We start from the raw sequence: 13,963 nt of genomic DNA, 5'->3' as shown, positions 1-13,963 counted from the left end.
AATTGTACAAATAGATGTATCATACACACATATGATATGCTTGTTCATAGTCAAAATGTAATATTAGTTATTTACTTCTGATTGGTAAAGCAGTGCTGCACATACAAACCATATATACAAGCAAGTGCACTTAAATTGGACATGGATGAGTACCCCATTATTGCAAAAGTTGTGTAGGGTCCACTGTACATGAAATGAGAGGCAGTCATTACTGTATGCAACATTTCGATACGCCCATGTAGGATAACCAGTTCAGCTCATGAAACAGACAAATTAAAAAAATCTCTCTCTCTCTCTCTCTCTCTCTCTCTCTCTCTCTCTCTCTCTCTCTCTCTCTCTCTCTCTCTCTCTCTCTCTCTCTCTCTCTCTCTCTCTCTCTCTCTCTCTCTCTCTCTCTCTCTCTCTCTCTCTCTCTCTCTCTCTCTCTCTCTCTCTCTCTCTCTCTCTCTCTCTCTCTCTCTCTCTCTCTCTCTCTCTCTCTCTCTCTCTCTCTCTCTCTCTCTCTCTCTCCTCTCTCTCTCTCTCTCTCTCTCTCTCTCTCTCTCTCTCTCTCTCTCTCTCTCTCTCTCTCTCTCTCTCTCTCTCTCTCTCTCTCCTCTCTCTCTCTCTGAGTCGTGAAGCAGGAGTGAGTGTGAGAGCGACTGGAATTTTTTTCCACTCTATTGGGTTTTGGTGTGTATATATTTATATTGATTAGTTTAAGGTTATCTTGTCTAACTATCACTAAGCACGTATAGGGGTGGTGGGATTGTTGAGGTTGTTTTTCGCGAGGGCACAACCAGCGGGTGAGGCTGGTTGCAATGGCCACTCGCGGAAGTTTGGAGTTTGAAAAACTTAGTCGGCGACATGGAGTTAAGATTCCTGCTGCGGCCGGGTGTTCAGTGGAAGAATGTAGCTTGGCAGTGGGTGCTATTATTGGGTATGATAGCATCAAATCAGCCTCAAGGATGAATAGCGCTGTAGTGATATTTTTAGATTCCATTGAAAAGGTGAATATGAAAGTTGAGAGTGGTGTTGTGTTGCGGGAGACGCAGACGCCGGTATTTCCGCTTATGAATCCGGCGAAGAAAGTTATACTTTCTAACGTACCACCATTTGTTAGAGATGAAGTGTTGGAGCGAGAGTTATCTCGTCATGGTCAAATTGTATCAACAATAAAGAAGGTTCTTTTTGGATGCAAATCTCCGTTGCTGAAACATGTCGTGTCTCATAGGAGACAAGTGCATATGATTTTAAAAAAGGACATTGATGAACTGAATTTAGCATTCAGTTTTAAGATTGATGGATTTGATTATGTTTTCTACGCTTCTACTGAATCAATTAAATGCTTTGGCTGTGGAAGAGAGGGGCATTTGGTGCGTAATTGTCCCGAGAATGAGCGCGCAGATTCTGGTAGCAGCTCTAGTGCTGGTGCAGCTAATGCACCACCGCGAAGGGATGAACATGCTAAGGGTGCGGGTGCTGGGGAAGGGAGGAGGTGGGCAGATGTGGTAGGAAACGTAGGAGAGGAAGGCAGTGTGGATACGGGGGCAATGGTGGTAGATCAGAACAAAGAAGGAGGGGAAAAAGTCGGTGAGATTGCGACTGCCGTTGCTGAGGTGGTGCTGGAAAATGAAATTGGAGGTCAGGAGGAGATTGAAATAATGGAAAAGGAAGCCGCTGTTTTCAAAGTACCGAGGAGTAAGAGGAAGAATGTAAGGGGTGGTGAAGGGTCTAATTCCAAGAGAAAGGTAGAGATTGATAAATCAGTTGAAGATAAACCGGTTGTAGAGATGGTGGAGTTTTCTTCTGGGGAGGATAGCGAGAGTGAGTCATCTGATGCGTCACAACAAAATAGTGAGCTAAATGGGGTGGAAGGGAGGTATGGGATTGAGAAAGTACGTCAATTTCTGAAATTGACAAAAGGGAAGAAATATATGCAGGATTATAATGTAACAGATTTTTTCCCTGAAAGTGAATTGTTTATTGAATCAGCAAAGTTTCTGATGTCAAAAATAACAGGGGGAGGTTTGACAAGCCCTGAAATTGCTAGACTCAAGAAAGTGGTCACGAGAGTGATAAGTGATGCAAATTCTAAAGAAAATGAAAGAGTTCAGTCGTAGCCTTAACTCTGTAAAGAGATGTGGTTTCTGTGTCTTCCTCTGTATTTTTTTTTCATCCATGAGCAGTTTTAAGATGTCTTCTTTAAACGTAAATGGGGCAAGAGACGTTAAAAAAAGAGCCATAGTGTATGAGTTAATTAGGGGAAAGGGAAGTGACATACATTTTCTACAAGAAACGCATAGTAATTTGGAAAATGAAGTTGTGGCAACAGGAGTGGGGGGGACAGTGGTGTGTAGTCATAAAGACTCAAAAAGTGGGGGTGTGGCCATCTTGTTCTCAAAAGGGTTTTTGCCTTTGTCATATGAGGTTGAAGAGGTAGTTGAGGGAGGTTATTAAAAGTTAGAGCAAGGTATGAAAACATCACTATGTGTCTGATAAATGTATATGCCCCAGTGGTGGCAGTTGAGAGGGTATGTTTTTAGAGACATTATCAAATACCATTGAGAAATGTAATAATGAAGATTATTTATTTATTGCTGGGGATTTTAACAGTACAGTCAGTGATTTAGATAGAAATCACAAAGAACCTCATATAGCCTCAAGGACTTTTTAAAACGCCTCATTGTAACACATGAACTGTGTGATATTTGGCGGAGTCAACATGGAGGCACGAGACAGTACACCTGGGCGCATGTGAGAGAGAACACCATCTCTATGGCCAGGTTAGATAGGTTTTATTGTTTTGAGCATCAATCTCAGGTCTGTAAATCAAGTGTGATAACCCCAGTGGGATTTTCTGATCATTGTTTAATAACAGAGGTGGTGTTCATTAACGATGTAAAACCCAAAAGCGCATATTGGTATTTTAATATAACTTTATTGAGTGATGCTCACTTCAGGAAATGTTTTAGTTTTTTTCTGGGAGAGGTGGAGGTCTCAAAAGGCCAGTTTTGTATCCCTTCAACAGTGGTGGGATATAGGGAAAATCCAGATTCAACAATTATGTAATCAATACACAAGGAATGTCACCAGGGATATCACCAAATCAATGAAAGCCCTAGAGACTGAAATAGTGGAACTCATGACGTTGGTTGAGACCACAGGAGATCGAGGACATACTCAGGCCCTCAAGAGGAAAAAAGCTACATTGGCAGACCTGCTGGGTATCAGAGCACAGGGGGCATTGGTGAGAAGTAAGTTTCAGGGAATCTCTGAAATGGATGCCTCATCCAAATTTTTCTTTGGTTTAGAGAAAAAGAATGGACAAAGAAAAATTATTCATTGTCTCAAATCAGCTGTTGGACAGGAGCTCACTAGCCCTAGTGAAATTAGAAAGAGGGCAGTAGAGTTCTATGCTGAGCTCTACAAGTGTGAGTACAAAGAGGATAAAACAGTGACACAGCAGTTCCTTGATGGGCTCCCACAGGTGGCTGCAGAAGCTCAGGTTGAGCTAGAGCAACCATTGTCTTTGCAGGAGCTATACACTGCATTAAAAGGCATGGAAAATGGAAGGGCACCAGGCATTGATGGGCTTCCCGTTGACTTTTTAAGTCTTTTTTTGGCTATGTTGGGAGAGGATTGGCTAGCAGTAGTTAATGATAGTTTAACCGGAGGGTTACTACCAATAAGCTGCAGAAGGGCTGCTCTTCACCCTACTGCCCAAAAAAGGGTGACCCTAGGGAGGTGAAGAACTGGAGGCCGGTGGCTCTATTGTGCACTGATTATAAGATCCTGTCCAAGGCTTTGTCCAACAGGCTGAGGAGGTGATGGGGCAAATCATACGGACCAGTCCTACTGTGTTCCTGGCAGGCAGATAGGGGATAACATTTCTCTGATTCGTGATTTTTGGACGTCTCTAGGGCTATTGGGTTGGATGCTGGTCTAATTTCAATTGATCAGGAAAAGGCATTTGACCGAGTTGAACATCAATACTTATGGCACACTTTTGAGGCGTTTGGGTTCAGCTCTGGTTTTTATTGCCATGATAAAGGTGATATATGGTGACATTGAAAGTGTATTGAAAGTTAACGGTGGTTTGAGTGCTCCTTTTAAAGTGTGTAGAGGTATTAGGCAGGGATGTTCTTTGTCGGGAATGTTATATGCCATTGCTATAAAGCCACTACTAAATAGCATTAGAAGTCGCATTGAAGGGGTGTACCTTTCAGAGGATATTCCTCCTATTCGTCTCTCAGCCTATGCTGATGATGTAGTTGTTTTAGTGAAAAATCAAGCGGAGGTGGATAGTTTGAGTCTAATGGTTGACCGTTTTAGGGGAATATCCTCTGCAAAGGTAAATTGGGAAAAAAGTTGTGCTTTACAGATTGGAGAATGGTATGGAGGGATCATGGCTTTGCCAGGGGGCTGGAATGGTGTAAGGGAGGTTTTAAGTATCTTGGAGTGTACCTAGGAGATGAGGGGACAATGGAAAAAAATTGGATTGGGGTGGTTGAAATGGTGGAAGGGAGGATGAGGAGATGGTGTTGGTTGTTATCGCGTATGTCATATAGGGGCGCACTATTATAGTTAACAATGTGATTGCCTCTGCACTGTGGCATCGGTTGTCAGTTTTAGAGCCACCATCTGGCCTTCTGGCTAAGATACAGGCAATTATTGTGGATTTTTTTGGGATAAATATCACTGGGTTCCACAAAGTGTTTTGTATTTGTCAAAAGAGGAGGGGGGACAAGGTCTTGTACATCTTGCTAGTAGGGCTGCTGCTTTCCGGTTTCAGTTTATTCAAAGGTTGCTTTATGGACCGGAAAATGTGGTTTGGAGAGGGGTGGCAGGTCTTGTATTACAGCAGGTTGGGGGATTAGGTTTAAAGAAAGCTTTATTTTTGGTTGATAGTAGCCAGATTTCTAGGGAGGGAGTACCTCCGTTTTACAGAGGCCTTCTTAGGGTGTGGAGCATTATGAAGGTGTCCAGACGAACGTCAGCGGAGTCAGTGCATTGGCTGCTGGAGGAACCTCTGGTGTACAGGGCAAGACTGGATTGTACAACTGCAGCTGTTCCATATTTCTCCAAGATTCTGGTGAAGGGCAAAATCATCACCTTAAAACAGTTAATGGCCATGGCTGGGACCGCCTTAATGGATGGAAGAAGGGTGGCTGAACATTTGGGGGTGAGGTCGGAAAGGATTGTCGGACAACTGCTGGGAAGCTGCAGGAAGGCTCTGTCAGCAGAAGAGTGGGGTATGCTTAATAGTCACAAGAAGAATGTACAAGATGAAAACGTCTCATTTCCAAGACTAGGGATTACACCCAATATCCCAGAGTCAGAAAGAAAGGCGCTATTACTGGATTTGAGAGGGTTGGAAGAGGTGGGTTTGGATGAGGTGAATGGGAAAGACTTATACAGGGGGTGTGTCAAGGTTTTGAATAAAGATAAATTGAAAAATAGAAAAGACACTCCATGGAAGGTAAAATTGGGCATTGATGACAAGGTAAAGCCAGCATGGAGAGCACTGTACAAGCCACTGTTACAAAAGGGTACTGGGGATATGCAATGGAGGGTTTTGCATGGCATCATTGCAGTTAATGCTTTTGTATCTGTTATTAACTCAGATGTTGGAGATGGATGCCCTTTTTGTAATATAAGAGAAACAATTTTTCATTGTTTTATGGAGTGTGAGAGGATAAAACCTCTCTTGGAAATGCTGGAGTCTTTGTTTAAAGCTGTAGGGAGATTTTCAATAACACTGTTTTTATTTTGGGGTTTCAATATAGTAAGCATCAGAAAAGAAAATGTCAACTGTTAAATTTTATTTTGGGACAAGCTAAGATGTCAATTTTTCTGAGTAGGAAACATAAGATAGAAACGGGATATGGGCAGGATGTAAGATGTGTTTTTAAAGGATTAGTGAAAGCAAGAATAAAAGTGGGTTTTGAGTTCTTCTCAGCTGTAAAAGATCTCCCATTGTTTGAGGAGAAGTGGGTTTACGAAAGAGCGGTTTGTTTTGTGGAGGAGGGGAAACAATTTTTTGTTGATGAAATGAGTTGAATGTATATGTTCTTTTGTATTTTTATTTTATTTTATTTAGGAATTACATTTTTTTTCATTTCTGAAAAGGCAGTGTGCCATTATTTATGTTAACACTTGAGTATAAAATAAAGGTTTTATAAAAACTCAACTCAACTCTCTCTCTCTCTCTCTCTCTCTAGCTGAGACCTGGCTCTTGCTGACAATGTGTGTGAGTTCCAGACTCTCAGTCCGTGTTTCCAGTAGCTTCTCATCATTCTGGATGCCCTCCATGAACTCCTCCAGGGACAGCTCACCTGATATATACATGCGCGCACACACACACACACACACACACACACACACACACACACACACACACACACACACACACACACACACACACACACACACACACCTTATTGATAGGCACATAGACCACATCTACATGAAAAGCATGAAAAGTGGCACTAATAAAATTGATATCAATCTTGTCAAACAACATGTTGGTAAAGTCCTCGGCTTACATCTCATAGTTTACTTCATTGATGGCACGGATAGAGTAGTATGAAAGCAGGAAAGGAAAGAGAGTTCAGAAATATGACTATGAAATATAATTCTCATATATAACCTGTAGGTGTCAGCCAAGACTACCAAATTGCCTGATAGACATTTATACATATATTATCTGACATAATACTGGTTATATTAGACAATATTATCATCACACAATATTATATTATCATCACACTGATGTGCGTTCACACATCTGATGACTCTCTACTGAGCCATCACACAGACAGAGGTGTGTTCAGTATGGCCCACTCTCACCTTCAAGATAAGGAGCAGCTCGTCACATTCGATGCAGCGACTCTGTCCACATCGTACAGTTTAAAGTACCAACGCAGCTTCTGCTGCACTCCTCCCTTCAGCACCAGACAGCGGTGCCACATACTTCATGAAGCCATCCTGCAGAACATCCAATGGAATAGCATTAATTTCAGTTTAAACAAACACTGTGGTTACTAATAACATCAATAAGACATGTAACATAAGTAACCATTATGATAGTGAAACCAGCTAATCTCACATAACTGTCAACATTTACATAAACATTAGGCCTACCCCTACAACTGACATTTACATAACCGATTCAGTTCCATTATAATGGAGGTCTTGGTCACACTCAAAATCAAGGCAATTGAGTTGAGCTTTTTAAATGACCAGAAAATGGCAGATATATTTGTTTCTTTTGGAAGCTCCTACAAAAGAAACAGTCATTTCGAAAGGCATAACTTTTTATAGATGATTTGTTAAGTGTGCAGCTGGAATGTGTCAAGTGCCATTTATAGATCTTTGCAGAGCATCATGTCTTCATTACATCATAATTAATTAACATTTCACTGCCGGTGCTACAATAGAATCCACCATAATAATAGCTCAGGCTTCCTTTCAGAGCATTCTTTCACTGAGTGTTTCTCAACAAGAGGTTAACTCTGTTTTAAGTGGAGGGTCACCAGTCAAACATAACCCTTCTTTGAGGCCCTGCAACAATAAAAGGATTTACACAGTGCTCAGCTATGCTCAAAGAGTTCAAGATGCAGACGTGCTGTAGTCCTAAAACAAGGCACGTACACACAACAAAGACTTCTATGATACAGATTAATTATATAATGTGGTTTTGTCCTGTACTAAGGTGACATCAATTTGGAGTTCATTACTGTTGCATTGATGATTAAATTAATTAGTGCTCGCTCTACATTGATGCCCATTAAAACAACATATTGTTGTCTTACACATTGTATCAGCACATGACAACTATTATTAAGAGGTGCTGTTATGCCAGTTATGATAGTGTAATGAAGGCATTTTTATATGTATTTGGTAAAGGAAATAGCATCTTTATGGTAAATACTGAAAGCATTTAGGACACTAAGGAACAATTACACTGTGGCAAATGTCTGGAGAAATGTCTACAGAATTTATCCTGTCATTTGCACTAATGGGTGGGCAGATTTTAAGCCCGTCTTTAACGCTGTTTCCTCATTGTGTCCAAGGTTAAATTATGCTATAAACTCCAAACCGAGTTTTACCTGCACACCTGAAAAGGTGCACCATTCTTTAGTTCTTGTTTAGTTGCATGGAGACAAATTACAATACAATCACTTAAACTTACACCGTGATCACTTAGTCCTAATAAAGATGAAAACACACGTTTTTTCTAAAAAGGCTCCAAAACATTTATCAATGGCTAATAGGTTCATATGTACTGTATATGGCAACTTTTCTGTCTTTAACATGATATACTATACTCTAGTCTAGATAAAATACTTGTGCTAAAGATAGAGGCTAGCACATGTGCCGAGCAAATGCACCGCTGGAACGCCGATTAAGGTGTTTACATGTTCTAATTATTACAAATATTGCTCAGAAAACCAGGTGTTTTAATCGGCCTATGTTTTCTTCAATTTTGACCATATGCCAATTAACATCAGCAGAGTAAGGTGTTTACATGACTATTGCATAATCTGCCTATTGCCATAATCAGTTTAATATATAATTATTTGTGTGCATGTAAACGTACTCAATGTGTCAGTTGAGTTTGGCTCCTCACATCCATACATTTTGGGGATTGTGAATGGATTTTCCCTAATATATTCTGATATCCATAGAATATATTATTACTTAATTCACATATTGCCCTGAGAACATAACTACTTTATACTTGCACCTGGTATAGTATTAAAGGGGTGTTATTGATTATCTGTTCTATAAGACATACAGTTGAAGTCGGAAGTTTACATACACTTAGGTTGGAGTCATTAAAACTCGTTTTTCAACCACTCCACAAATTTCTTGTTAACAAACTACAGTTTTGGCAAGTCGGTTAGGACATCTACCTTGTGCATGACACAAGTAATTTTTCCAACAATTGTTTACAGACAGGTATCACAATTCCAGTGGGTCAGGAGTTTACATACACTAAGTTGACTGTGCCTTTAAACAGCTTGGAAAATTCCAGAAAATGATGTCATGGCTTTAGAAGCTTCTGATAGGCTAATTGACATCATTTGAGTCAATTGGAGGTGTACCTGTGGATGTATTTCAAGGCCTACCTTCAAACGCAGTGCCTATTTGCTTGACATCATGGGAAAATCTAAAGAAATCAGCCAAGAAAAAAATGTGTAGACCTCCACAAGTCTGGTTCATCCTTGGGAGCAATTTCCAAATGCCTGAAGGTACCACGTTCATCTGTACAAACAATAGTACGCAAGTATAAACACCATGGGACCGCGTAGCCGTCATACCGCTCAGGAAGTGTCACGATCGTCGTATCGAGTAGACCAAGGCGCAGCGTGTTGAGCGAACATACTTTATTTAATTAAAGTGCACACACGAATAACAAAACAACAAACGATACCGTGACGTCCTAAGTCTAAACACAACCAACTGGAACAAGATCCCACCAACACTAAGGGAAAACCGACAGTTAAATATGGCTCCCAATCAGAGACAACCAGCCACAGCTGACACTCGTTGCCTCTGATTGGGAGTCACTCAGGCCAACATAGAAATAAACAAACAAACTAGAACTCCCAACATAGAACTTCAACACATAGAATGAACACACCCTGGCTCAACATATAGAGTCCCAGAGCCAGGGTGTGACAGTACCCCCTAAAGGCGCGGACTGCGACCGCGCCTCAACCAGAGCAAAACAGGGGAGGGCTGGGTGGGCATTCCTCCTCGGCGGCGGTTCTGGCTCCGGGCTTGCCCACCACCCTCCAATAATCCCCCCATAGCGCCCCTGGTCCGGTCTGGCCCCGCTGGCTGGAGCTGAACTGGACGTAGCAGGAGCGGTTAGCTTCAGCTCCGTTGTGGAGCAGTTGACCGGTACCTGATTAGGCACCGGTGACCCAGGCACGGGTTGTGCCGGACTGCCGACGCGCACCCCTGGCTTGGTGCGTGAGGCAGGAACGGACCGGACCGGGCTGACGATGCGCACCCCTGGCTTGGTGCGTGGAGCAGCAGCGGGCCGGACCGGGCTGACGATACGCACCCCTGGGTTGGTGCGTGGAGCAGCAACGGGCCGGACCGGGCTGACGATGCGCACCCCTGGCTTGGTGCGTGGAGCCGAACGGGCCTCACCGGACTGACGACTCGCACCCCTGGCTTGGTGCGTGGAGCAGCAACGGGCGGACCGGGCTGGACGATGCGCACCCCTGGCTTGGTGCGTGGAGCCGAACGGGCCTTACCGGGCTGACGACTCGCACCCCTGGCTTGCTGCGTGGAGCCGAACGGGCTTTACTGGGCTGACGACTCGCACCCCCTGGCTAGTGCGTGGAGCAGCAACGGGCCGGACCGGGCTGACGATGCGCACCCCTGGCTTGGTGCGTGGAGCCGGAACGGGCCTTACCGGGCTGACGACTCGCACCCCTGGCTTGGTGCGTGGAGCCGGAACGGGCTTTACCGGGCTGACGACTCGCACCCCTGGCTTGGTGCGTGGAGCAGCAACGGGCTTTACCAGGCTGACGACTCGCACCCCTGGCTTGGTGCGAGTAGCAGGAACGGGCTGGACCAGGCTGACGACTCGCACCCCTGGCTTGGTGCGAGTAGCAGGAACGTTCTGGACCAGGCTGACGACTCGCACCCCTGGCTTGGTGCGAGTGGCAGGAACAGGCCGGACCGGGCTGGCGACGCGCACCGTAGGCTTGGTGCGAGTGGCAGGAACAGGCCGGGCCGGGCTGGCGACGCACACCAAAGGCTTGGTGCGAGTGGCAGGAACAGGCCGGGCCGGGCTGGCGACGCACACCGTAAGTTTGGTGCGAGGGGCAGGAACAGGCCGGGCCGGGCTGGCGACGCGCACCGTAGGCTTGGTGCGAGGGGCAGGAACAGGCCGGGCCGGGCTGGCGACGCACACCGTAGGCTTGGTGCGAGGGGCAGGAACAGGCCGGGCCGGGCTGGCGACGCACACTGTAGGCTTGGTGCGAGAGGCAGGAACAGGCCGGACCGGGCTGGCGACGCGCACCGTACACTTGGTGCGAGGGGCAGGAACAGGCCGGACCGTACTGGGGACACACACCACTGGCTCTACACCGGGATCTGGAACGGGCCGGACCGGACTGGTAACACACCCCAGTACCTCTCGCCGTGCCTCTAAACCTTCCTTCCCTTCCTTTACCAGTGACCCCCGTAACCTGGTGGCCTTCTGAATACGCCCCTTGTCTGCCTCCGTCAGCCCCGTCGTCCATGCCCTGTGCCCCCCCCTAAATTTTTTTTGGGGTTGCCTCTCGACCGTCCGACGACGACACTGATCACGCCGTTGCTCCTCTCTCCGTCGCGCCTCTACTGTCTCACTCCATGGCCGGCGATCCATCCCGGCCAGAATTTCCTCCCAGGTCCAGGACCCCTGCCCGTCCAAAATCTGCTCCCACGTCAAGGCTGCCTGCTCCTGGACACGCTGCTTGGTCCTGGTATGGTGGGATCTTCTGTCACGATCGTCGTATCGAGTAGACCAAGGCGCAGCGTGTTGAGCGAACATACTTTATTTAATTAAAGTGCACACACGAATAACAAAACAACAAACGATACCGTGACGTCCTAAGTCTAAACACAACCAACTGGAACAAGATCCCACCAACACTAAGGGAAAACCGACAGTTAAATATGGCTCCCAATCAGAGACAACCAGCCACAGCTGACACTCGTTGCCTCTGATTGGGAGTCACTCAGGCCAACATAGAAATAAACAAACTAGAACTCCCAACATAGAACTTCAACACATAGAATGAACACACCCTGGCTCAACATATAGAGTCCCAGAGCCAGGGTGTGACAGGAAGGAGACGTGTTCTGTCTCCTGGAGATGAATGTACTTTAGTGCGAAAAGTGCAGATCAATCCCAGAACAACAGCAAAGGACCTTGTGAAGATGCTGGAGGAAACAGGTACAAAAGTATCTATATCCACAGTAAAACGAGTCCTATATCGACATAACCTGAAAGGCCGCTCAGCAAGGAAGAAGCCACTGCTCCAAAACCGCCATAAAAAAGCCAGACTACGGTTTGCAACTGCACATGGGAACAAAGATCGTACTTTTTGGAGAATGTCCTCTGGTCTGATGAAACAAAAATAGAACTGTTTGGCCATAATGATCATTGTTATGTTTGGAGGAAAAAGGGGGTGCTTGCAAGCCGAAGAACACCATCCCAACCATGAAGCACAGGGGTAGGAGCATCATGCTGTGGGGGTGCTTTGCTGCAGGAGGGACTGGTGCACTTCACAAAATAGATGGCATCATGAGGAAGGAAAATTATGTGGATATATTGAAGCAACATCTCAAGACATCAGTCAGGAAGTTAAAGCTTGGTATCAAATGGGTCTTCCAAATGGACAATGACCCCAAGCATACTTCCAAAGTTGTGGCAAAATGGCTTAAGGACAACAAAGTCAAGGTATTGGAGTGGCCATCACAAAGCCCTGACCTTAATCCTATAGAAAATGTGTGGGCAGAACTGAAAAAGCGTGTGCGAGCAAGGAGGCCTACAAACCCGACTCAGTTACACCAGCTCTGTCAGGAGGGCCAGAATTCACCCAACTTATTGTGGGAAGCTTGTGGAAGGCTACCCGAAACGTTTGACCCAAGTTAAACAATTTAAAGGCAATGCTACCAAATACTAATTGAGTGTATGTAAACTTCTGACCCACTGGGAATGTGATGAAAGAAATCAAAGCTGAAATAAATGATTCTCTCTACTATTATTCTGACATTTCACATTCTTAAAATAAAGCCAACATTGCAATGGCATAAAGCACAGATTCCGGCTACCCAGCCCTTTAATCTGCAAATGGTCACTGGCTGATGACTACTGGAGAATGGCAAAGAAGACTTGAGAATTCCCGGCCATCTAGATGTGTGAAAGTTAGTGTATAAGGTAATGATCCATCATGTATCAATTGACCAATTCGGCACATTTGGGCAGAGTTGATACAAAATAGTTAAGAGGTTAAACAAGTGAACCTTAAGAGGTTAAACAAGTGAAATGGCCTACATGTCATCAATTATCATCAAAATTACGCAGTGGCCCATCTTGGTGCAATTTTGAGTAATGGCAACCATTTCCCCCCTTATCCTATATATAGCGGTAAAAACTAGATCTATCAATTATTTTCATGTGTGATGTCATATTGATGATAAAAAATAACAATGAAAACCCAATACATTATGCAAAGACTGGTATAAACTATGAATATTAGTGATAGTCATCCTACATCACTCATATCAAATGTTTCAAACATGGTCTCGGAACAGGTGTTTGAAGCTTTCGATTGATTTTTCAGGCCGATTTCGTAAAAGGTGAGCTGTCCAGATGGGCATTCCGTCATAAATGTCCTGTACCACTGATAACTCACAGGCACCAATTCTTCAATAGAGAAGTCGTTGTTATTCCCCATAATTGTATCGCTTGCAAACTATATACTATGCAATTATCTAAATAAAATGTCAGTGTGTGAACCCATCCAGCGAAAGTTTACAGTCAAACAACGGTTTGTAACTAAAGGGATGCTGAGAGCCCCTCATCAGCCAATCAGAACTTTGTGGGTCTGTGACAATGAACTAACCCCCTCGCTAATCCACTTGCTTGTCAACCACATAAGCAATGATTGACAGATAGACAAAACAGACTTTAGGATAGGTCATGCTGTCTGCTACTGCTTAACACTTATACCATGGAAATTGATCAGCTAGCAGTGTGGGGATCCCAGATCCTCAAGAAGTTCTACAGCTGCACCATCGAGAGCATCCTGACCGGTTGCATCACCGCCTGGTATGGCAACTGCTCGGCATCCGACCGTAGGGCGCTGCAGAGGGTGGTGCGTACAGCCCAGTACATCACTGGGGCCGAGCTTCCTGCCATCCGGGACCTACAAGGTGGTGTCAGAGGAAGGCTCAAGAAGTTGTC

General features: G+C 44.7%; 1 pseudogene; it reads right to left on the bottom strand.

Moving 5' to 3' along the window:
• Positions 1-6,143: 6,143 nt before the first annotated feature.
• LOC121574618 lies at positions 6,144-13,454 on the bottom strand (annotated as a pseudogene).
• Between the last annotated feature and the right edge of the window lie 509 nt (positions 13,455-13,963).

Source organism: Coregonus clupeaformis, chromosome 10 (assembly GCF_020615455.1).
Source record: "Coregonus clupeaformis isolate EN_2021a chromosome 10, ASM2061545v1, whole genome shotgun sequence".
Lineage (NCBI taxonomy): Eukaryota > Metazoa > Chordata > Actinopteri > Salmoniformes > Salmonidae > Coregonus > Coregonus clupeaformis.
Note: the sequence above shows the minus strand (reverse complement) of the source record. Positions and strands in the feature narration are given on the sequence as shown.